The sequence below is a fragment of the Hoplias malabaricus genome, chromosome 8, assembly GCF_029633855.1.
Source record: "Hoplias malabaricus isolate fHopMal1 chromosome 8, fHopMal1.hap1, whole genome shotgun sequence".
Taxonomy (NCBI): domain Eukaryota; kingdom Metazoa; phylum Chordata; class Actinopteri; order Characiformes; family Erythrinidae; genus Hoplias; species Hoplias malabaricus.
In genome coordinates, this window is record NC_089807.1 from 33909852 (window position 1) to 33933311 (window position 23460).

A 23460-nucleotide genomic window follows, 5' to 3' on the forward strand; every position below is an offset into this window, starting at 1 on the left:
GTGTAATTTTTTATCTGCTTAAGCATTCATATATTAATTTCTTAATTCATTTGTTTTTGGCTGAATTGTGTCCTGACTTTCATGAATAAAGGCCACTGTGTGAAGCTTTTAGACCTCAGCTTTAGCCTGGGCATCAGTCAGAGCCTAGGGGTGGTGGAGTGACAGGAGGAAAGAGCATATGTGTGTGTGTGTGTTTGACAGAGAGAGAGAGAGAGAGAGAGAGAGAGAGAGAGAGAGAGAGAGAGAAAAGAGAGAAGGTGTCTCTGTGCAGAAGTGTGACAGCAGCGAGTGGCTGATACACACTGACATGTCTGCTTTCCTGTCAGCGGCACAGTGGCAGAGGAGCTGCCACCTCCAATGCTAACAGCGAGAAGTGGGGATGAGATTCCTGTCTTACTCAATACAGCTCACCATGGCCATGTACACTTAACACAGAGGACACACAGGCACCTGCAGGTTGCCACCATCTCACAGCTCTCACAGCTGTACAGTTCCTGCTCCTGTTGCTTTGGACATGCTGTGGAGTGGCAGGAGACCTTGGGTGATGTGCATTGGCTGAATGGAAACACAAGGGGTAGCAGAAAAGCTTAAATCCAGGGTTGGTCTTACACATATAGCAGCAGCTGTGTGAACAACAGTTAAACAACCAGTTAATATTCTTTCCATCGCCACATCTAGCTTTACATGTACATCTCTTATGTCTAGATTTGTGTTCTCTGATTACAAACGCATAGCTAACCCTACATCATCATGAACCACCATCCAAATCATACCTGCGCTGTGGTGGTCCTGACCATTGCAGAACAGGGTGAACTGGGAAAAACAAAGCATGCAGCGCAACTGATGGATTAAAGTCTGTAATTTCAGGATTACAAAGTGTGTGCAGAAAACAGGAGGTGGTTATAATGTTGTCTTATATCATTGTGATGTATTAATATATCCAAATTGTTTTTTTGCAGGAAAAGAGAAAAAATAAAGTTTTATTAATTAAAAATGGAAGTTCATATAAATTAATAAGTTGAAAAGAAGACGTTGAGACTTGAGAATGTGAATTCAGTCATTTCATATGTTAAAGTGCACATTATCACCCGTGTCTAATAAGAGATGCTATCCAAGGTTAGTTAATTAAAAGGGTATTAAAGGGGTTAAACTTATTAACAAATATGTGCTGGAACTGACAGAGGTTAATGTTGATTGAAGGAGAAGAATAAGTAAGGCCAGCATCCAGAGATCTGAGGTTTAACAGTATAGATGGAGGTGGGTTCACTATTTGGCAAAGAGTAGGTTATTGTTGCAGTTTTTATCTACGTGTTAAAACTAATTATTTTTTATTTTAATGCATTTAATTCATAAATAATTAATAAATAACCATTAATAAGCAGATTGTAAATCATTTGTAAATGTTTATAAGTGTAGTCTTATTAAGTGGTACTTTATTTATTAGTGGTCACTACCTTTCACAGATGAATATAGATATCTACAGCACTTCAGCACTTATGTAACAACACTACAGCTCAAATTGTAAGGCCTCTGTTGCCAAAGCCACTTAACTACTTCACTTCAAAAAGTTTGTTGTTATTAATTGGGTGTTTAGGTGTAGATGCAAATGATATGATATTTCAGTGCACTAAAGTGTTAAATGGTAGAGCAGAATAGCATACTTTTTCCCTTTTCACTTAAACATATTAAACTTAAACACTACTTAAACATATATCAAATATTTCATATTTCAAAAAATACATGAATAGTTATTCATTCATCCATTAATTAATTGTCTGTAATTGTAACTGTAACCTATGGACACTTTTTGAGTAGCCAATCCACCTACCAACATGTCCAGGTAGGAAACCAGAGCAGCTGGAGGAAACCTATGTGGACAAGGTGAGAACACACCAAACTCCTCACAGACAGTCACATGGAGCGGGGCTTGAACCCACAAACCCAGGAACCTACCGCTGTGTAACAGAGACACTTCCTGCTGTGACACATCCTACATTATTTAGGATCCAAAACAAACAAAATGAAAAGAGAAATTTTAAGAAAGGTTAAAGAAGAAATAAGTATGTTTTTACCTCCAAAAAAGGGAAAAAACATGAATGAAAATAATATATTTACTTGACTTCATCACGATTGATGGCTCTATTAAAATTTTGTACCCACCACTAGTGCTATGCGATATGATTGGATATCTCCTTATAGATTGAAACATTTTTTCTCGATTACAATTAATAAACAATTATTTAGTTTTTTGCCTTCATAGTTCACTGACATGGCTTGTACTCTAAATATGCTACGATATTTTTTCTAATGTTGCTGGGAGCTTGTCAGGTTTTTTTTTTTTCAGGCATACACTGTTCATATTTGGTGATGTGTTTGTGCTTCAAGTGTTGAAACACACTGGTGGTATTAACTTTGATCACTGTTTTTGTCAGTGTTTACATTAGATTTTTTTATGTTCAGTGTTTTCTTCACCAAAATCAAAACATATCAGAATGACAGACAGCAAATTTAGCTGCTCGGATTGCTTGGTTGTTTAGGTTCTCCTCCATGTTGCTTTCATGTGGCAGAAGCATGTGACTACATGAGAGGTAGTATGGTTTTAAGGGGATCAAATCAAAAATCAATACATAATCAATATGCAACCAGTTCTGAATGTTGATTTTAATACATTTTCAATTAATTACCCAGCCCTACCCCCCACTGTGACTTCTAGAATATGACAGGAACAGCATTGATATGTTGCCATAGAGAAAATGCTATGGATCTTCCGTATGCTAATGGAAAACTACAAAATAGGTCCATTCTAAAGGTCTATTAAGGACACAAAGATTGATAAATCTCAGGATCTACGACCAGTGGTTTGTTAGCCATGGGTCCCTTCACAGACACAAAGAGGGAAGAGGAGAAAAAGAAATCAACCTTTTACTACTTAACAGCGCAGTGAGGAGAGACTCATTCATATGCAGTAGCTCTTTCTTTAGTATTAGAAAGAACAGCAGGTAGAGGCGAGCTGGGAGAAGCCTCATTCAAAGGCTATTAGCATAAAACAATTATTAATTCAGTGAAGCCTGCTATTACAGCGCTCTTCCCTTTACAGTCTGAAGTGTTTTTATAAGGGATGAAGAGGAGGATTTATGAGGAAGTTTATGTTCTAAAACACATTCGGGGCATTCGTGCAAAGATACACATGTAGGGATGCATTAATACACGACTGGCTATACACACACAAACAGCCTCAAAAGATCACACACTATTTATACACAGCACTAAAAATACTAACTGAATCATTTATGCGGAGATGTCCAGCAATGACTACACGGTCATTTCTGAAGTGTGACCCAAGGCAGCCCTCCAGGAACTTAACCTCTGTCCTCCTGCAGCCCCCTCCTTTTCTACCTCCCTCCAATCCTCTAGTTTTCTCCAAATGTTGGCTCTATGCCCAACCTTTTGAAGACATCCACACCCCCACGGGTAATATCTTTAATAACAACACTGTATACCGACCAGCCATAACATTACTCCCACCTCCATGTTTCCTTCACCTCAACTGACCATACAGGAACACTGTAGTTATTCAGTTATTGACTGTAGTCCACCTGTTGCTCTGCATACTTTTTCTGTCCCCTTTTAACCTGTGCTTCAATGGTCACAGAGCAGGTATGATTTGATAGTGGGTCATTTTCAGCGCTGCAGTGACACTGATGTGGTGGTGATGTGCTGTGAATGGATCAGACACAGCAGCGCTACTGGAGTTTTTAAACCCTACAGAGTGACTGCTGGAGTGAAATTAGTCCAACCACCAAAAATATCCACTTCCCAAATAATACCCACGCCCTCTGGTGATCCTGATCATTGAAGTATAGGGAGCCACAGATTAAGTACAGTCTTACTGACTTGTAGACAAACAATCATAGAAAAATACACACAAAAAAAACAGGTCCAGTCCTGTCAGTGGAAAGTGAGTATAGAAACAAATTTGTGGTAATAATATCATGACTTGTTGGTATGCACAGAATGATTACTGGATTAGGAACACCTACCTTGTATCTACACTCATTGTCCATTTTATCAGCTCCATTGGCCATACAAGAGCACTTTGTATTTCTGCAATTACAGACTTAGTCCACCTGTTTCTCTTTGTACATTCTTATCCCCATTTCACCCTGCTCTTCAATAATCAGGAGGCCCATAGTGCAGGATTGATTGGGTGGTGGATCCTTCTCAGTGCTACAGTAACCCTGACGTGGTGGTGATGTGTTGCACTGGTATGAGTGGATCAGACATGGCAGTGCGGCTCGAGTTTATATACCCTGTGTCCACTCACCATCCACACCTAGCTTGTTGGTCCACCTTGTAGATGTAAAGTCAGAGATAGTAGCTCATCTGTTGCTGCACAGTTTGTATTGGTCGTCCCATGTCTTTCATCAGTGGAAACAGGACGTAGGCCACAAGACTCTTTTGGCTGGATATTTTTGGTTGTTGGACTACATTATATTCTCAGTCTGATCCACTCATACTAGTGCAACATACACTAAGAGCAGGCTGAAATAGGTCTAAGAAAGTATGCAGAGAAACAGATGGACTACAGATATTCGTCTATTTCTATATGAGAGCACAATAATCTATATCTTTGGGACCTCTGCTCAAATATGCCTGGGGCATCAGTGGAAATGAAACATGAGTCTTAGTGACAGAACTCGGTTTTAAACAGAAACAGTGCAATGGCTTATAGAGCTTTTTAAGAGCCCTATTCCTCACATTCTTTTCAGCCATGTTGTGTTTCAACCTTGCTTTCTCTCCCTCTATTGACATTACGTCCTTCTCTGTCCTCTCTCACATTCTCTTTCAGAGTGTAAACCCACATCCCAACCCTCCCCATCCTGCTTCTTTTTTCCCCTCCTTCTTCCTCAGTCTTTTGTCTTTCTCTTTGAATACGCTCTCTCACTCCCTCACTCCCAGATCTCCTTTCACCTTCCTTTTGGCTGGACTTCTGCCCTTCACTCCAGAGGAATCTGATGCGAATTTTCTTCTTAAGCTGAACTCTATCTCACCAGGGCAGCCCCATGCATTCAAAAGCTTCATGCCATCTTCTTCAAACTAGCCACACTGTTTGTGTATTGTGAGTCATACACAAACATCTTTGGCACAAATGCTGGTGTATTTGGTTTATTTTAATTTACCTTGGAAAAATACACCCACTGACTAATAATAAATAGTAAATAAATAAATAATAAATAATACATTAATCAAAATAATTATTATAATAAAGCACCCAGCCAACACCTGCTTATACGACCCACTCAAAGACATTTTTCCCAATTGACAATTGACCTTCTAGACCTTTCTGACCAAGCTGTTAGGAGGTGTTGGGAGCAGTGTAGTCATGAATGATAAACCTGGACTACTGTAGAATAGAACTATAGTGCATAGCGTTTGTAGCGACAAATCCAGGTTCCCTTTGCGATCTGATTACAGTTGGGCTTGAGCATGTAGAGTTCTTTAATCATGCCTTTGATGTGGAGCGACACAATGCCCAAACTGCTGGTGTGATGATCTGGACAGCGACTGCATATGAGTCGGTCACCCCTAGTAGTGATTTGAGGGACACTAATAACCCAGTGATATATGCTGGACATCAATGTGAGTTGCATCTTGAAGCAGAATTTCCAACTGGCAGTTTTCATCAGGATAATGCTCGCCCACACACAACACACTGGTGTCCCAGGAATGTCTCCACTAAACTGCAACACTTCATTGGCCTGCCCTGTCATCCAGATTTATCGTCAGTCAAGCATTTAGGGGACATGCTGGGATGCCAGCTTCAGCAGCCTACAAATGTGCAGGATCTACAGGCCCAGCTGCAAAATCTGTGGGCAAATGTGCAGCAGGATGCCATACAGAAACTGTATGCCTCCATGCTCACCTGTACCTCATTTATATCCAGGCTAGAGGCAGCCCAGCAGGGTGCTACAGCCCACTTACAAGTGTACAGTTTTCATTCTAATATTGTAATCACTTATACTGTATATATTCAAATCTAACAACTCCTTATTTTATTTATTTATTTTTTGTCTGTAAGGGTACATTGAGACTAGGGCTGTCCCGATTACCATATTTATGGCTTCTGAGATTCAGTATTCAGTAAATATTCGAATATTCTGTGTGCGTCTGAGTGTTGGGAGGTTGTTTGTCGTTCAGAAAATGTGTGTTGAATGCCTGCTTTAAAATCGCTAACTCGCACGTACACAGTACGGCTAAGGGCACAGAGTACACGAGTTAACCAAAGGTTCATGGAGGTGGTCTGGTCTAATTAGAGGTATTAAGCTGACTTAATGAACTGTAGCTTCGCCACACTACATTGTATGTAAATTGTTGTAGGGTGTTAGGCTCTTTTAGGCTTCTTTCGGGACTTTTATGTTGACAAGGCTGAATACAAGTGGAGTGCTGGGTGTGAGTAGAGCGGTTTATGTTTTTTTTTTCCTCCCTGCAGAGCCTGAATACTGATGGAGTCGAGTGTTGCCTTTATGGATAGTCACATTTAAACAAAATTCTCAAAATTAAAGACAGAGAACCTACCCAATTAATGAATATCTGAACTGCCGAATATTCAGGACCAGCCCTAATTGAGACCATATTATTAAATATGCAATACCTCTATTGATTGGTTAAAAAACAATCCACCTTTTCTAGTAACACAGTAATCTGTATTTCTATGGACTCCTTGTTACAGATGGCTGGGGCATCATGGGACATCAAATCAGAAACAAGTTCAGAGATCCAACCCATCCTATCCCCTTGGATAGTGTGTGATAGAAGAGTGATAAAACATTTAAACATGGTGTTCTCCAGGCCTTACTTTTCACCAGACTGCCATAATATTCCTGTCATAATATTCCACTTTTTACATGCACATAAAATACTGCAATGTTAATTAATGGACCATTAGAGGGTAGTATTTCTCACAATATACACAGAGCTGCCGGTTTATTAGCCACATCTACCCATACACCATGCTCATTTTTACAGGTAAACTTACCATTATAATGCACTATTCTGGGTAACAGGTACTGAATGTATCCTATTTGTTGATGTAAAAAAAAAAATATATTAACTACCCTCTACTCCATCCATCAATGGAAAGAGGCCACCAAAAGACCACTGGTCAAAAGGCACATGTAGGATTTTTTTTTTGCCTCCTGAAAAATTCATGCACGGGTCCCTTCCCTCACCACATTAAACTTAGCAGACCTGTCACCGCCAGCATTTTTCATAATGCTGCTCTTTATTGAAGTTAAATTATTCTAACTTTTTCTAATTTTCTAACTAAAATTATTCAGCATGCAGAAATGAATATATGACAGCATATCAGTATATTTAAAAAAAAAAACAAGAAAAATGTAACATTTGTTGCTTTTCAAATGTGTTGCACCATGACCACTGAAGCAAAACACTAATGAACTGTGTCTGACTAGACATTACTTAAAAGATAATAGTTTATTGTGCTAAGATTATGAAATTCTGTGACAATGTGCACAATAATCTTTGAAAAACCTACAGTACATATCTCTGACTGTATGTAATCACTTGTTAGGTAGAGTACACCTGCAAACATGAACAGAAACTATGACATGTTCAAATCAGTGTTAAACTAACCTAAATGCAATTGATAGTAGCAAAATTTCAGCATGGCATTGATGATGGTAGTCAACACAAAGGTAACAAAAACAATTTTAAATGGCTAACCCTTAGCATGTTATACCAATTATGACCAGTGAATTTTTTTGATTACCCCTCCAGGCTTCACTGAATCAAGGTAAAAAAATTTTCTGAAGGGCTAGATTAACAGTTCAATAGATTTCCACTGCAGAGACACGAGGAAGTTGGCCATTATTCGGCCACAGGAAAGATTTGTTCAGCTGTTCTTTAGTAATCATAATTAACTTTCAACTTTTGTTTTCATTGAGCCCTTCAGGGCTTCCATAGATTAGAGTAGAGAAATATATCACAGTGAAAAAACAAGAATTTTACTTTAATTATTTTAGTGTTATTTATGTCCTATATAAAAATAAGTGATTCTACGGAGTCTGGAGGATGTGATTATTAACTCCAGATTAGGGCTTGGAAATTAATTGCAAATTAATGTAAATCAATAACTGATATAATATTATCAATTATTACAATTTTCTTTTTTAATTATGTTAATTAAAAAATTATCTTTTTTATGTTAACTCTGTAATATGTCCCCCACTGTGTGTACATGTTCTGTCCTCTTAAAACCATACTACTGCACCTGTATTCTCATAAATCTGCCCCATCCAATCTTCCACATGGAAGCAACATGAAGGAGAACACAAACACAGAGGCCAACCGAGCAAATTGTATTAAGGAAAAATGCTGTGTCTATCATTTGGGTGCGATGTGACTTTAATGAAGACAACACTGAACATAAAAAAAATCTAATTTAAACACAGAAGCAACCAAAGTTAACACCACCAATCTGTTTCCACGCTTGAAGCACAGTCGCATCACAGTATGGCTCAAAAAGACTGACGTTGCTCATAGCAATTAAAAAATAATATTCCAGCTTTAATAGTTGAGCAGATTTACAATACAAGCTTTGTCAGTGAACTATGAGGGTAAAAAACAAAACAAACAAAAAATTTTTCATTAATCATAATCAGGATACAATGTTCAATTAATGGTGATATTGGTTTGTGGTCACATCACCCAGCATGACTCCAGAGGTTCTCTACAAAACATCTATGAATAATACAATAAACAAACAGAAGATTTCTACAGAAAAGTACCCAACTAAAAGAAGAAATGCAATAAAATACTGTTTTAAATTAAACAGATTTTATGAAAATGGAAAAGCTCACACATTTTATTTAGCCCACACATGTTCATGGAGTTCTACTTACTAGAGCACCCTATCGTCAAGTAAATTTGCAATTCCGATGAGGCTGAGCTCCATTTTTCTTCTACTCATGTAAGTGCTTATCTTACTTTAGGAAATGTTAAAAAGTCACTATAAAGAATCACACAGAAATGTAGTGTTCAACAATAGGTTCACAAGCCTTGATGTCAACACAGCCAGAACTGAGCTATGTTCAAGGGGGTGCATGAAGGCACCTGAGGCAAGTATTAACATTCTAAACATTAAATGGTACTTTTAATCACTGCCTCACTTTCTTGGAGGAGAAAACATTACTGTAACGCCACCTGGTGGTTAATATCCTTAAAAGATACCCATCATCCCAATGTTAACAATGCAACAATATACCTTTGAGCCAAATCTTCCACAGTCATATAATCCTCTTTAAGCAGCAATTCAGCTTTTCAGTGCCCGTGTCAGATGCAGTTAATCTCAATGAGACAGTGATGGGTAATTTCAGGGATGTGCAGTGCAGTGCTAACACATGGTGGAGTGTATCCAAACAGAAAAAAAGCCATTTTCAGAGTGTGATAGTGACTTAAGTGTTTGAACACATCAGGCTTAGAAATCTAGAAAGGATATTTAATGGTTTATGAACATAGCAGGACAGATCTGGGAAGGTGCTGTGAAGCCAGGCACACTGCCAGCTCTTTATTTTGGCTAATAATATTTGGAACAGTTGATGGTAATGTAAAACTGGTTAAATTAATCTATTTATGGAATGCATGAGTAAGGTGATCCATACCCACATGTCAGCTAAGGCCTTCATTATTATAGTAGAGAAACAGAGAGAGAGAGAGAGAGCGGCAGAAAAATATAACACACAGACAAACACATAAATATATATATATATATATATATATGTTAGCCCTATTACTCTTAATGGTAATTGCTGCAGTGATTACTGTACGATTTTACCATTTGAATCCCACCACGCAGTCGCCTGAAGGTCAGCCCTTAATTAAGAGCACATTTCTCTTCAATCAGAAAATACAAAAACAATGTGCTTTTTCTGCTGAAAAAAAATGTTCACTGTCTGTGTTGCAACAACATTAAGGTTTTCTAAGGCAGGTTTTAGAAATAGACTTACCATGCATACAAATCAAGAACGGTAATATTTTTTTGAGATAACAAGATTTAATTTATTAGACTAATAAAGATAAGAAACTAAAGACAATAATTGTGGATCTTCTTGAGTTAGGTTTTTTTAATATTATCACTGCTTGTATTTGTTGTGTGAGAGTGTAAGTGTGAGCACATAAAATCACACCACCTCTGCAGGACATATCCATCTATCCCTTTGTTCTCCGCCATGTTCAGGATCCAATGACCTAGATATCTTTAAAGAGGCCAGAGTGAGAATTCTGACAAATGTCACCATGGCCCCTCATCCCTATTTGTCATTGTTGGCAATGGTAAATTAAGAAAAGCATGGATGGTTTTCAGGCTGGTTTTTTTGTGGCTGTAAGGCTATATGGCCAAAAGTTTTTGGACACCTAACATTAAAATATAGACTTTTCTGGGTTTTTTTTACTGCAACAACAGTTCGAGCTATACCTGGCAGTTTACTGGAGAAATGAACTACCAGCGTTACATAGGGCTGCTTCTAAAAGTCAAGGATTTTCTCTTCTAGGAAGGCTTTATAATAGATGTTGGGACATGGCTGTGAGGATGTGATGACATTCAGTCATGAGCACATTAGTAAGGTCAGGTGCTGATGCTAGATGACTGGCTCATAATCACAAACACCACTCCAAATGTGGATGGTGCTCCATTGTTCAATAATGCTTGGGGGATTTCTACCTCTAGTTTAAGCATAGCATTGGGCATTTATAATAATAATAATAATAATAATAGTAATAAAACCACTAATTCCTTTCAAGTCTGATGCTTTTAATAATGGATACTTAAATGTGTAATACAAGCATTAATACAAGGTCAGCATGATGGAATTATATTTATAGCAACAGTGTCTACTGATTTAAAAATGTAGTCACTACAGTTAAGTTAAATACTAGTATTCCTTATTTTTTAAGAAGGGAGGTAAATGTGGTATGTGTCAAGCATGAAAAGCTGGCAAGAGAAAACTGTTCTTTTGTTTAATTGTTTATAATATCTGTGTAATTTTGACGATGTTTTTCTGACGATGAATTTGCTGAGTAAAACATTCTGATTAAAGGAGAAAATGAATGCTGCATTGCAATGTTCTAGCATCAACGATTTAAGAGATAAACGCAGGGATTAATGAGGTAGAAGATGAAACAGGAGCTCTGTCTGAGTGTGTGTGTATATGAGAGAGAAAGAGAGAGCGTAAGGAGAAAGTTATGATATTTAATATATATATCAGCATCAATAAAATAATTTACCTCCTGAAAACAGCAGTAGTAATGTTGTGTTTACATTGCTACATAAAACCACTAATACACCACTAGACTCCACTGTAAAAATAATACATTATGGGAACTTGTGGCCAAATATGATAAAATGACAAATTAGAGTTACATTTTTGGAATAACTTCCTGCATGCATTAATATCTGAATATTACCAACACTTCTTTAAACTCATGAAAGGCTAATTCAGATTCCCCAATGCACTTCATGCTTTTTGACAAAGATTACATAAGCTGTGCAAAAGAGTGTGTTCATTTTCGAAAATGGTGCACCTTAGAGTAGATGAATTCAAGGAGTGTCTGGTACACCAGAACCGACACTACATGGCCAGGAACTAGTTAGATACAACTGTCCTTTTCTTGGAGAACAGAGATTGATATTAAACCTTTGTGTACTCTGAAAACAGTCCTGATGTCAGTATTCTATAGGTACATGTCCTAGAAAAAAACAACAATCATTTTTCTCCAGGAGAACTGGGACATAGTAGTTCAATTGAAATGAGCACACAAAATCTCTTTGATTGGATAGTGCGCCAAGCACTGTAATCTGATCAAAGGGATCAGATGCTAAGGCAAGGTGTAGACAGAGCTACAGGGAGCATGCTCAATCAGTGCAACAGCTGTATGACAATGACTGATAAGAAAGAGCTCTGTGTGGAGAAAACAATAGTGAGAGAATGAGCTCACTTGGCAGGTTAGGAAGATCATTTGCTATTCAAACTACAGGCAGAAGTTCGAAATCCAAGCCATCCAACAGGTGCCATCTGGAACACGGAAGGGAAGTCAGTGATTTATTATGGCAAACATGCAAAACCTCAGAGATGAGCTGAGAACCTGAGCTGCTGCAAATTGGTTTGGAAACACATGGAGCTTTTTTTTTCTGCCCTTAAATGACGTTTCTCTAATTTCCGCATGGGTAACTGATGGCTTTGCATATCATTGTGCAATTACAAACCAGAATATGGTATTCATATCTCTGTCTATAATTAAAACAGACCCTCTCCTTCACCTCCAATCTTCCACATTCCCCTTTCCTTGCTCTGAGGCAGAGATACATTCATTATAAATGAAATTCTTCATCAACTTCAAAACAGCTTGTGTGTGTGTGTTGGACTGTGTGGAGATTTTAAATGTTTGATGAGGTCTACCCGATCGTTTAGTGAGGGACTATAGCATGGCTCCTTACTGCTGACACAGTGCTCCTACAGCAGCAAAAAGCACAGTAGTACAGGCTTAACCGCAGGTCACTGGCACTAGAGAAACAGGCTTATTTCAAGTCTTGGTGGCATGACAGTATCCTACTGAGAAGGGCTGGGAAATTAATCGAAAAATTTATCAAAACACACATTCAGAACTTCTAATCAATATAATTGTGCCTATATCAATTTCATCAATGTTATTTTAATATTTTTCATCCTGTTTTTGCTTAATTCTGTTAACATATGGTGTGTTCATATGTTGTCCCCTTAAATCCACATTTCTGCTCATGTAGTCACATGATTCTGCTTCTTCCAATGTGCCACATGGAAGCAACATAGTGGAGAACCTAAACACAGGAGGCCAACCAAGCAATTCCAGCAGCGTGTACCAAAGACAAATGCTGTCTCTCATTTGAATGTGTCTTGACTTTGGTGAAAACAAAGCCGAACACAAAGGTATATACCAACAGTATGTTTCAACTGTGGAAACACAATCACATCTTCAAATATGAACAGTGCCTGGAGCAAAAAAATAAATAAATAAAATAAAATTCAGACAAACTCCTAGCAACTTTAGAACAACACATCTTAGTTTTAAGGTCACAATTTTATAAAAAAAAAACTTTTTAATAAGATTTTATAAAATTCAGATGATGTTTCCTCACCATCTGTATACTGAATAAAAGGTCTAATGTGTTTACAAAGCCCTGTCCAGTAACAGGTAAGAACATATATTTTTTAAAACAGGGTCTAGGCCAGAATAGGCCTAGGCTTTTTCTCCCCTCCTCTGCTCACGGCCACGAAATGGCATCTGGCACCTGATGACAATGTTGCTCTGTTCCTATTCCATGAGTGAGTACAATTGACTTATTTTTGCTGCTGCAGATTACTTAAGATGGAACTGACTCTAAATTTGGGACATGCTAACAACATCAAAGTAAATATAGTTCAAAACTAAAAAGGTCGTGTTACAGATGGGTTTCTGTGGTAATTCAAACAGTGAATACAAACTTACAATCAAGTTAAACTTCAGGAAAATAGTCATTTTCCCCCATCAAACATACAGGACCATCTTGAAAGATATGGAGCTCCTGAACTTAAACAAACTAGAAAACAGCAGTTCCCAAAAATCATTGATATTACATTTAATACTTGAACGTATTTACAGTACAAGCCCCATCAGTGAACTATAATGGCAAAAAACAACCAAAAACATAGTTCATTAATTGTAATCGAGATAAAATGTTCAATTATTTGTGGTCATATAGCCCAGCACTACTATAGAGAATCATTTCTACATGATCATATTTCTGGATCTATAATAAGCATTCACAGTTAACATGCACACAATTTATCAACATATCTGATGTTTCTAGTGGTCATGTAGTTTCATGCCATAATTGGATTTCAAGAGATCTGATAGAAACCCTAATTTGAGCTTGTAATCTATTTTCTCAGTGCATGTTTACCCTTACTCTGATTTATTTTGTTATTCTACATCACATGTGCAGGAACAGATAAAGAGGAATTTCCCAGGAAACTGTAAACACAAAGATTTATTGCAATGTTCCAACTGAGAAATGGTGACAATGACCCCAATTTGTGCAATTGAGTCTGTAAACTCCTAAATATATATTAGTACAAGTCATCTTAAAAAGGGAACTTAAAATGGGAACATGATGTATGTTTCTTTCAAATGGCTAAAACTAAAGTAAATTGTAGAACAGTGTGTTGCTCAATTCATGTTCGACTGGAAATCCATACCATGTTGCATTTCTTTTAAAAATATATAAAAATATAAAAATAAAAAATTATATACTGAGGTCCAAACATATAAAGTAATTTAGTGGCCTCAAGATAATATACTGAGGTCACAAAATAATATATATCTACATTTTTTAGTTTACATTATTTTAACACTATCTTCTTAACACTGTGTGAAAATGAATTGACCAATAGAAATACTCCAAAATTAAAGTATATAAAAAATACATTCTTTTTACATAGACTTCCAGCATTTTTTCCCTTACAAATTTCTATAATTGTACTCCTTTGCACAGTGACAGCATCTCATCTTGTAGCCGTATCAACTGTAACAAAACTCAGTAAGGTTTCAAACTGTCATTTTCCTCTACCCCACTGCTGAGTCAGCATGCTGCAGTAGCTTTCTCTTCCCCACCAACTGGGAGCGGGAAGATATCAATATCAGCTGGACGTAATTCCAGCCCTGTGTTTACTCACCTTTTCTGGGCTCACATCCTCACTCTAGCACAGCTGCCATTTACTTGGAAAAGCAGGCCCCTCTGCGCTCTCAGGATTTCCACAGCAGTAAATATGTGTTCAGGGAAGGCCACAAACATGGCTGAGTTTGCATGGAACCTTCTGTGTGAGAGTGCTGACTGCCAAATGCTGGGATAAAACTACAGCTGGAGACAAACTATCATCTTCCTTATGCTGAGAATTATGCTTTAACCTTGGCAGAGAGTCAGACAAAGATATGGTCTGTGCAAAATAAAATAAAAAATAAAAAATGCACAAAAATATGCACAAAATCCGACTTGATCCCAGACATGGGAAATGTTCTGCACTGTCATACAAATGCTTGGCCTATTTGATCTGTAGATCTTCTAATAAAGTATATAGTGGGTGCTTCCAAGTACCCTAACATTTACAGCTTTTTCCTACTGATCCTCCTCCTCTCCATGACCTGGAAACGCCACTGTGATGCCATTTTGCTATGTGTCCATATACAGGCAGAGATGAGAGGAGACACTTAAAATCCCTCAGAAGCAGCTTCAAGTGGAGGAAACTAAGGAGTATGCTACCCAACATGTACACACAGAAAGTATAAGAACAATAGCTACACATGAATGTAGTGCTGTGCGACAAGACTACAAATCAATATCATGATTAATTGAACATTCATTCATTATCTGCAATCTCTTATCCAGTTCAAGGTTGCGATGGGTACAGAGCCTACACAGATTTACTGGGCACAAGGCAGGAGCACACCCTGGAGTCACCAATCCACCTTCCAACATGTGTTTTTGGACTTTGGGAGGAAACTGGAGCACCCGGAGAAAACCCATGCAAACACAGGGAGAACACACCTCACAGACAGTCACTCAGAGCGGGACTTGAACCCACAACCTCCAGGTACCTGGAGCTGTGTGACTGCAACACTACCTGCTGTTCAATGACAAGGCTTGTACTGTAAATATGCTCAAGTATTGAAGCTAGGGCATTTTTTCTAATGCTGCTGGGAGCTTGTTCGTCCTTTTTGTTTTTGTTTTGGAGCCATGCACAGTTCATACTTGGTGATGTAATTGTGCTTCCAGTGTTGAAACAGACTGTTTCAACTGACATCTTTATGTTCAGTGTCATCTTAAATAAAATCAAAACAACAGGCACAAAATTTCTCTTTGGTACAAGCTTCTCAAGTTACTTGGTTGGTCTTGGTGTCTTGCTTTTCCTCCATTTCCAGACTGGATGGGGCAGAATCACAATACTACCTGTGCAGTAGTTTGGTTTTAAGGGGACAGTTAATGAACACACAGCGGGGACAAAGAACTACAAATCTTCCAGGAAGGCTTTCCACAATGTTTAGGATTGTGTTTATATGAATAACTCTTCCTGAAATGCATTTGTGGGCCAGACACTGATGATGGACAAGAAGGTCTGGCTCACAGTTCTTCCACACCAAACTCGCTCATCAAGGTCTTTATGGACCTTGCTTTGTGCACTGGTGCACAGTCATGTTGGAACAGGAAGGGGCTATCCCCAAACAGTTCCCACTTAAGTGGGTAGCATAAAATTGTCCATAATCTCTTGGTATGCTAAAGCATTAAGAATTCCTTTCACTGGAATTAAGGAGTCCAACTCCTGAAAAACAATCCCCCTCTACCAAACTTTTCACTTGGCACAGTGCACTCAGACAAGTACCTGGCAACTGCCAAGACCCGACTCATCCATCAAATTGCCAATTGAATAAGCATGATTCTTACTCCAGAGAACGTCTCCAATGCTTTAGAGTCCAATGTCAGTGCGCTTTACACCGCTGCATCCAATGCTTTGAATTTCGCTTGCCGTTGTAAGGCTTGGATGCAACTGCTCAGACACTCTATGCATTATGCGCCTCAGCATCCGCTGACCCTTCTCTGTCATTTTAAATGGCCGACCACTTTGTGGCTGAGTTGCTGTTGCTCCCAATTGCATCAAATGTGTTATAATACCACTGGCAGTTGACCGTGGAACATTTAGTAGCGAGGACATTTTGTGACTGGACTTGATGCACAGGTGGCATCTTATCACGGTACAACGCTGGAATTCACTGAGCTCCTGAGAGCAACCCATTCTTTAACAAATGTTTGTAGAAGCAGTCTGCATGCCTAAGAGCTTGGTTTTATACACCTGTGGCCACAGAAGTGATTGGAACAGCTGAATGATTCGGACAGGTGAGTGAATACAGATTACAGGAGTTCTAGGCCAAAGAAAATCTTTCAAAAAATTTAAATCTGTTCAAAAGCAAACGTAAAAGGTTTGCATTTAAGAAGATTTACTTAGTAAATCACAAGTTGTATATATTCCATACCATAATTCAAGCTCTCTACAAGGGGGTGCATATTTTTATTGCATCTTTGTGTGTAGAAGCCTAGCCCTGCAGGAAAGGGCCTATAGTATGGATTATATTAAAAATATGTTACTGCCATTTTAAAATGAGAATCCACATAGTCCATTATTTAAATGAAAGGCTAAACTTTAATTAATATTTATTTTTTATTTAATCAGTCAATTCTAAAGATCCTGATCGTAAGTAAGTACACAGTAAGGGGTACGTTATCTACTGATTATAGTGGGTCTTCTGTGAAGGCTTCATTTTAATTAGAAGACAAAATATGAAACCATAAACAAATCATGACTTTATAAAACATTGCAAACCCTAACTTTAAAGCCCACAGGTATTTTTTTAGCACTTTTTTAAATCTTTGTTTACAAACATCTGGATCTGTTCAGGTGTTTGAATTACTTAATGTACTGGTATAAAACACTAGAACTTACAATTATTATCATGCTTGTGGAGACTGCTTAGGCTTCGAGAGGTATTTTTTATAGTAAACATATTTAAAATGAATGAAATGTTTGAAACCAGCGGCACATTGATGCAGCAGGTAGTGTCACAGTCACACAGCTCCAGGGACCTGGAGGTTGTGGTTTCCACTCCGGGTGACTGTCTGTGAGGAGTTTGGACTCAAAAGTGTCCGTAGGTGTGTGTGTGTGTGTTGCCCTGAGAAGGACTGGCGCCCCCTCCAGGGTGTATTCCTGCCTTACACCCAATGATTCCAGGCTCTGAACCCACTGCGACCCTGATAATGAATGAATGAATGGAAGTGTTTGAAACATATGGAAGAAGTACATTAAGTGAAGTGTGAAGAATCCAGCAGAATATATGAACATTTAACAATGAACTATTTTTAACAAAACAATTTCCATATTTAAATGCAAATGTTTTGGCTTTCCACATACTTACATTCAAAGGCTAATTAAATTTGTTCCTCATATCTGTCGTATTGAGAGGACTGTCTGCACTGTTATTTGTAAGTATTCAGATCTGATTTGTGGGTGCAGATACCAGTGTATCTGGATAGGTTGCTGTGGAATGACACAGGCATCAGTATGTAGCTATGCTGATGTCGCAGATTTTAAATGTGGAATCAGGAAAGATAGAGGGGCATCATATCACCCTATGAACAGTCGTTCTCTCAAGTCAAGATTCAGAATGTTTTTGTCAGACCAGACAACTCAGCAAGAGAGGAGGGTGATGTACATTGCAATGTTCTGTGCTGAATTCATGACAGGCTTCAGAAAGAGGTCCTTTTTCATCAAAAGACATTTCTGAAATCTGATTCGAGTGGCTATCTGATTGGAATTGGCATTTCATTATATATATATATATATATATATATATATATATATATATATATATATATATATATGTCAGTGTATTAGCACATTAATGTGCGTATCTGGGGCCTACCACCTCACAAACTTTGAAATAAAACAAGAGTTTTTAGTGGGCTTCCCAACTTAGAAAACGTGAGACAAAATGAGCCATTCTAATTTTGCTTCTCTTTGTACTTCAAGTGCTGAAACATTACCATTGCCCCACCTCCTTGTCTGAGTCTCTTCAATCACAGCTCTACTCCTGCATTTACATGAGGGCACAAAGAAAAGGTTAAATGCAGTGCACTATTCAAATAGTGCAGGCAAATGAGAGCTCCTGCTTGCTAGCTACCCACGACTGTGTCAGGGTAAACAGTGCCTCTTTATCATTTAAAGGAACAGGTGCGGAAGCTGGCTATTCTGGCCTATTTTCCCACCAGGGCCAAATGGTTTTTAAGGTCATTCTGTGCCGTTGCAAACCTGTTTACAGTTTCTTTTTGGATTGCTAAATCAGGGACAGGAAGTGCCTGACATCTCGTAATACTTATGTAAGTTACCGTGCTAAATAGATTAGCAGCATATTCACTCTGTGAATACCAAAAGAAGTCTGCAAAAAATGTAGCTTTCCTGTGGATGTGGCGAACAGGAGGACTTGTGTGGTTAAGGTTATAGCTACTAACACCTTATATAAGACATATTTTTAATAATATAGGGAGAAGTTGTACTTTTTTACTCTGCTTTAACTGTAAAAAAGGTTGCTTTGCAGAATAACTTTATGTTTGATCATCAAAAGGTTTAAAGAGCTAATCAGCACATATTTACATCTTTTAAATCCTCTTATGAAATGGTTCTGTGGCCCTTAGTGAACTGCACTGAGAAAACAGGGCTGAAAGTATTCTGTGCCAAGCCATGTCTGTGAGGAAAACACACAGCAATGGTTACCATCAGTGCTCAAAATCGTTCAGCCCCACAGGAGAAAAGAGGCCTCAGATAGGGGAGGAGCTGTGCTGTGGAGTTTGTTCCTTATGGCATATTGACCAAAGCATGTCATAAACCCCAGGGAATGGTGTTACCTTTTGGAAAAGGGGTAGAATATGTCCCCCATATTCATTAAACATTAGTAAACATTAGCTACATAGCAGATGCACTAACAGTAGAAACGACATGGGGACAGACTACATATAGCCTCGAAGATGCAGTGCAAACCTAAAGAAACACTCCTCGGACTCCAAATATGTATTTTGCTATTTGACTACATTTGAGGTCAGGAGGGAACTGTAAATTGGATTTTTTTTTATTGAACCACTACTCTAAGACTTTTTCACAGTACTTCACATAAGTAAGTATAGGACTGAAATGGTGTGAGGGGTCAGATTCCTGTGACAGCAGTGTGATACTCAGAGCTGTTTACTGAGAAACATCACGTCCCAAACAGAGAGAGCAATCAGAGCTGCAGCTAAACTTCCTGTACTAGACCTGTAATTTCACTCCTGAGAGAGAAGCTGATCACACCCAGAGCCTTTATCTATAATGACGATCTACAATGTTATATTCCTCCATCCAGGCTGAGGTGATAGAGGGAGAAGGAGGGAGCGGGGGAATGTGTGTGTGTGTGTGTGAGAGAGAGAGAGAGAGAGAGAGAGAGAGAGAGAGAGAGAGACAGTCTGTTAGGCCATGTTGTTGCTGATGCACATTTATATAAATGCCTGGAAAGCAGCAGCAATGCCAAATTCGCTCACAACAAGAGGTTTCAGCAGCATAGTACACCATCACTCATAACTAATATTGTCTAGGCTGTGCACACAGTAGCACATGCATTATGAAGACAAAGCATTGAAAGTCATATTTTGGAAGAGATGAAATGCCATCACTTTTCACCCAACTGTTTGTATTTGGTTGAAATTGAACTTGTTTGTACGTTTTTATTCCCATGTAAGTTTTTACTTGCTAGGGATGCATATAAATAAAACTGATACAGTACTGCATGTCTGTTTTTGGGCTTCATTTCACTGGGGTAATGCCAATCATCAAGCTCCACTAAACCCATTGATACTCTGTATATGTTTACACAGTGGTAAACTACATAAGTGAAACTGCACTGTACAAATGTATAGATTACAGAGTTGTCTTAAAGCTCAGGTGAAATGGTATGTGTGAGGGGAAAAAAAACCCAACTGTTTGTATTTGGCTGCAATTGAACCTGTTTGTACTTTTTTATTCACTTTGAATTACCATGTCTGTGATTACTTTCATGCAGTTAAAGCTCCTTCGAATTTAGAGTCAATTCCAGCAAAAGTCATCAATATTACCACCCTATGGAACAGGAATAGAGCAACATCCTCCTCTCAATTCATGCTTTTAGACTCTAAAACCCTCCAGAATGCAGAGAGACCGCGAGATCCTAGCAAGACGGTCCGAGACACTTTGTTTTTTTACCCATTTACAGACACTGGAGCTTCGTAAACACATTAGATCAGTATAATACATCAATAAAATCAGACTAAGCTTATCTTCTTCCATCTTTGCAAATCTCTGCATTAAGAAACATACCTCTTTAGAAAGTAGATTCAATTACTTCACAATTGTGTTTTGTTCCATTGAAGGGCACATTTTACCAAAAGTAACAAACTAACATTGTTTTTTCAGTGCATGTGCACATTAGTTTGTTCATCTGGTGCACTACTCAACCCACAAACTGTGAAACAAGAAAACCCTATCAGTTTCCTGAGAGCTGCCTAAGAAAATTGGATAAATAACATGGAATAAAATAAGCTGTACTGATATTGCTCTGCTTCTGAGACTCATACTATACAGAACCCTTGTCTGAGTCTATCAAATCACAGAGTCCTATGTTTATGTGAGGGCCTAATGACAAGGACAAACCCTGTAAAACAAACACAATGAGAGTGGAGAATTTACAATGCTGAACAAAAACTGAAAAGCTATGAACTGAAATGAAGAGAACGAAGTAAAAATGTCTAAAAAGGACAGCTTTACCTCCTTGAAGTAACAAGGGCTCATTATCCTTAAAAAAAAACAGGCACTGAAACCGGTCAATCTGAACAGGGCTGATTAGACAGAGTAAAAAGGTGTTCTGGTGTTTGTTCCTTGTGGTATTTTGACCAACGCAGATCACAGACATTTCATTAACACCCCAGGGAACTGTGTTAGCTTGTGAAAAAAAGGTTACAATTTGCCAATTAGAAGTTATATGTGCAAAGTGAAAGTTTCATTTTGGAGGAACAGTTTGCAGTCAGAAGTATTAAACCAAAATACACTGCAACGTGTCATTTCTCAGCACTAGAAAGTAATTTTCCCCCATTTGAAAATCCCGTCTGGATGATTTCAGCACCCCTTCGATTCTGAAAATTAAAAACTTTTTAAATAAGGGCAGCCATGATAGAACATCATTAGAAGAGATGATCACTTAGCATGTTTTAAAATCAAGTTTCTTATCACCACAATAAGGGCTTATCAGAACAAACTTTGCTGGATACTTTTTTGATCTCTTACACTTGTTCCTCAGGTCTCATGAATAAGTCATGCTGTCTTCACCTTCTTTCGGCCTACAGCTCCATGTGCCGTCTCCGTGGACCTGTAAAAGTGAGCGAAGTGTTTATGGGAGATAAGAGTGATAGAGGTCGCCTTGCCAATAATGCCTTTTATCGCCCCTTGTTCTCTTCTGGACACTTTTTACGACACACGCCCACTGCTGCCGAATAGCTAATTAGAGAAGTTTGGGAAGCGGGCATAGTTTGAATAATGGAGGAGCTAAAAATGAAGACATCTGCAAACTTGTGCTGGACTCCTTTCGCTTTTCATTTTTTATTTTTATATTTTTTTGCAGTGTCAGGGGTGATTGCTATGGGAAACATTAGCGCTTAATCTGCTGCTCTAAACGATCCAACGGTGTTAAATATAAATGAATGCTTTGTGTGAAGAAGTTGTATTTGATTTCAACTCTTGGTTTGAAAATGTCTTTGTGGAGCACTGCAAGAGGAGGACAAAGAACGAGGGAGAGTGGAAACCCAAGACAGATCATTGATCTGCGAGGGCTTTACCGACCCTTTCCTGTCAGACAAAGACAATCGACACACCAAACGTTCTGCGTTTGTTTCAGCCTTGACCACTGAACCTCAAACAGAAGCTACATGAACCGACACTACCACCAATTCTATATGTAAACATCCCCCACTGAGTTGAACTGAAGAAATACACTGAGGCAGAAGAAAGGGAAGGAGGAAAAATCAAAGAATCTGACGGTGAACACAGACTCTAACCATGCTCGGTTCCTAAGACTGAAAGGTGAGAGCGAAGATGTTTCTTCACAGATCCATGAAATGGTTACTGCTCCTGAGCAGTTAATTGGCTCCGGTGTAGCGACTCAAACTGGTTCAACTTTTAATTAGCTATGCAGACACATTTTAAAAAAAAAAATCCTTCCTGATAATGGTCCCCTACACCCAGAGAGAGAAGCTGACAGAGAGAATTAATTACTCATTTTCCTTTGGCTGAAGAGAAGAGATATGGTCCTTGATTGCATAATTTAAGTTTTAAATCCAAATACCATAATCATTGTAACTCCACTGTGGCAAATTAGCTGAGGCAGTTAAATTGCGTGGGATGGCAGCCTTGTTTGATTGTAGAGGAGAAGGAGACTTGTGCGGGGGTTATGACGGAATATTTGGAGCTACAACCTGGAGTCAGATGTAGTGCATGTATGTGCTAAAAAAGGCTAGGACATATTCCTCAGCTGCTTGTCATGTAAGTGTATGCTATATTATCATTATCCTAGTAATAAGCTAAACTAGAAATCTAAATGCTACAGCACCATTATTCATTTGCTAAGCAGTTTGTGCATTCCGTCATAAGATGACATTTAGCTCATTTACTCTCTCTTCTGCATAATATCCTTTTTATGTGCTCACTCTTCCCTCTAGCCATGACCTTTTCATGATACCGCCATTAAAGTCAAGCTTATCACATCTCGTATGTT

General features: G+C 38.4%; 1 protein-coding gene across 2 annotated transcripts in view; it reads right to left on the reverse strand.

The window, feature by feature from the left end:
- The window catches only part of hs3st1l1 (heparan sulfate (glucosamine) 3-O-sulfotransferase 1-like1), a 59589-nt gene that overhangs the window by 5106 nt on the left and 31023 nt on the right, over positions 1–23460 (reverse strand). The window contains exon 2 of one of the 2 annotated variants that reach the window (XM_066678929.1): positions 21978–22059. The exons of the other annotated variant lie outside the window; for it this stretch is intronic. The gene's annotated coding sequence lies outside the window, so the exon portion shown is untranslated. The remainder of the gene's footprint in view (positions 1–21977; positions 22060–23460) is intronic. 2 annotated transcript variants of the gene reach the window in all.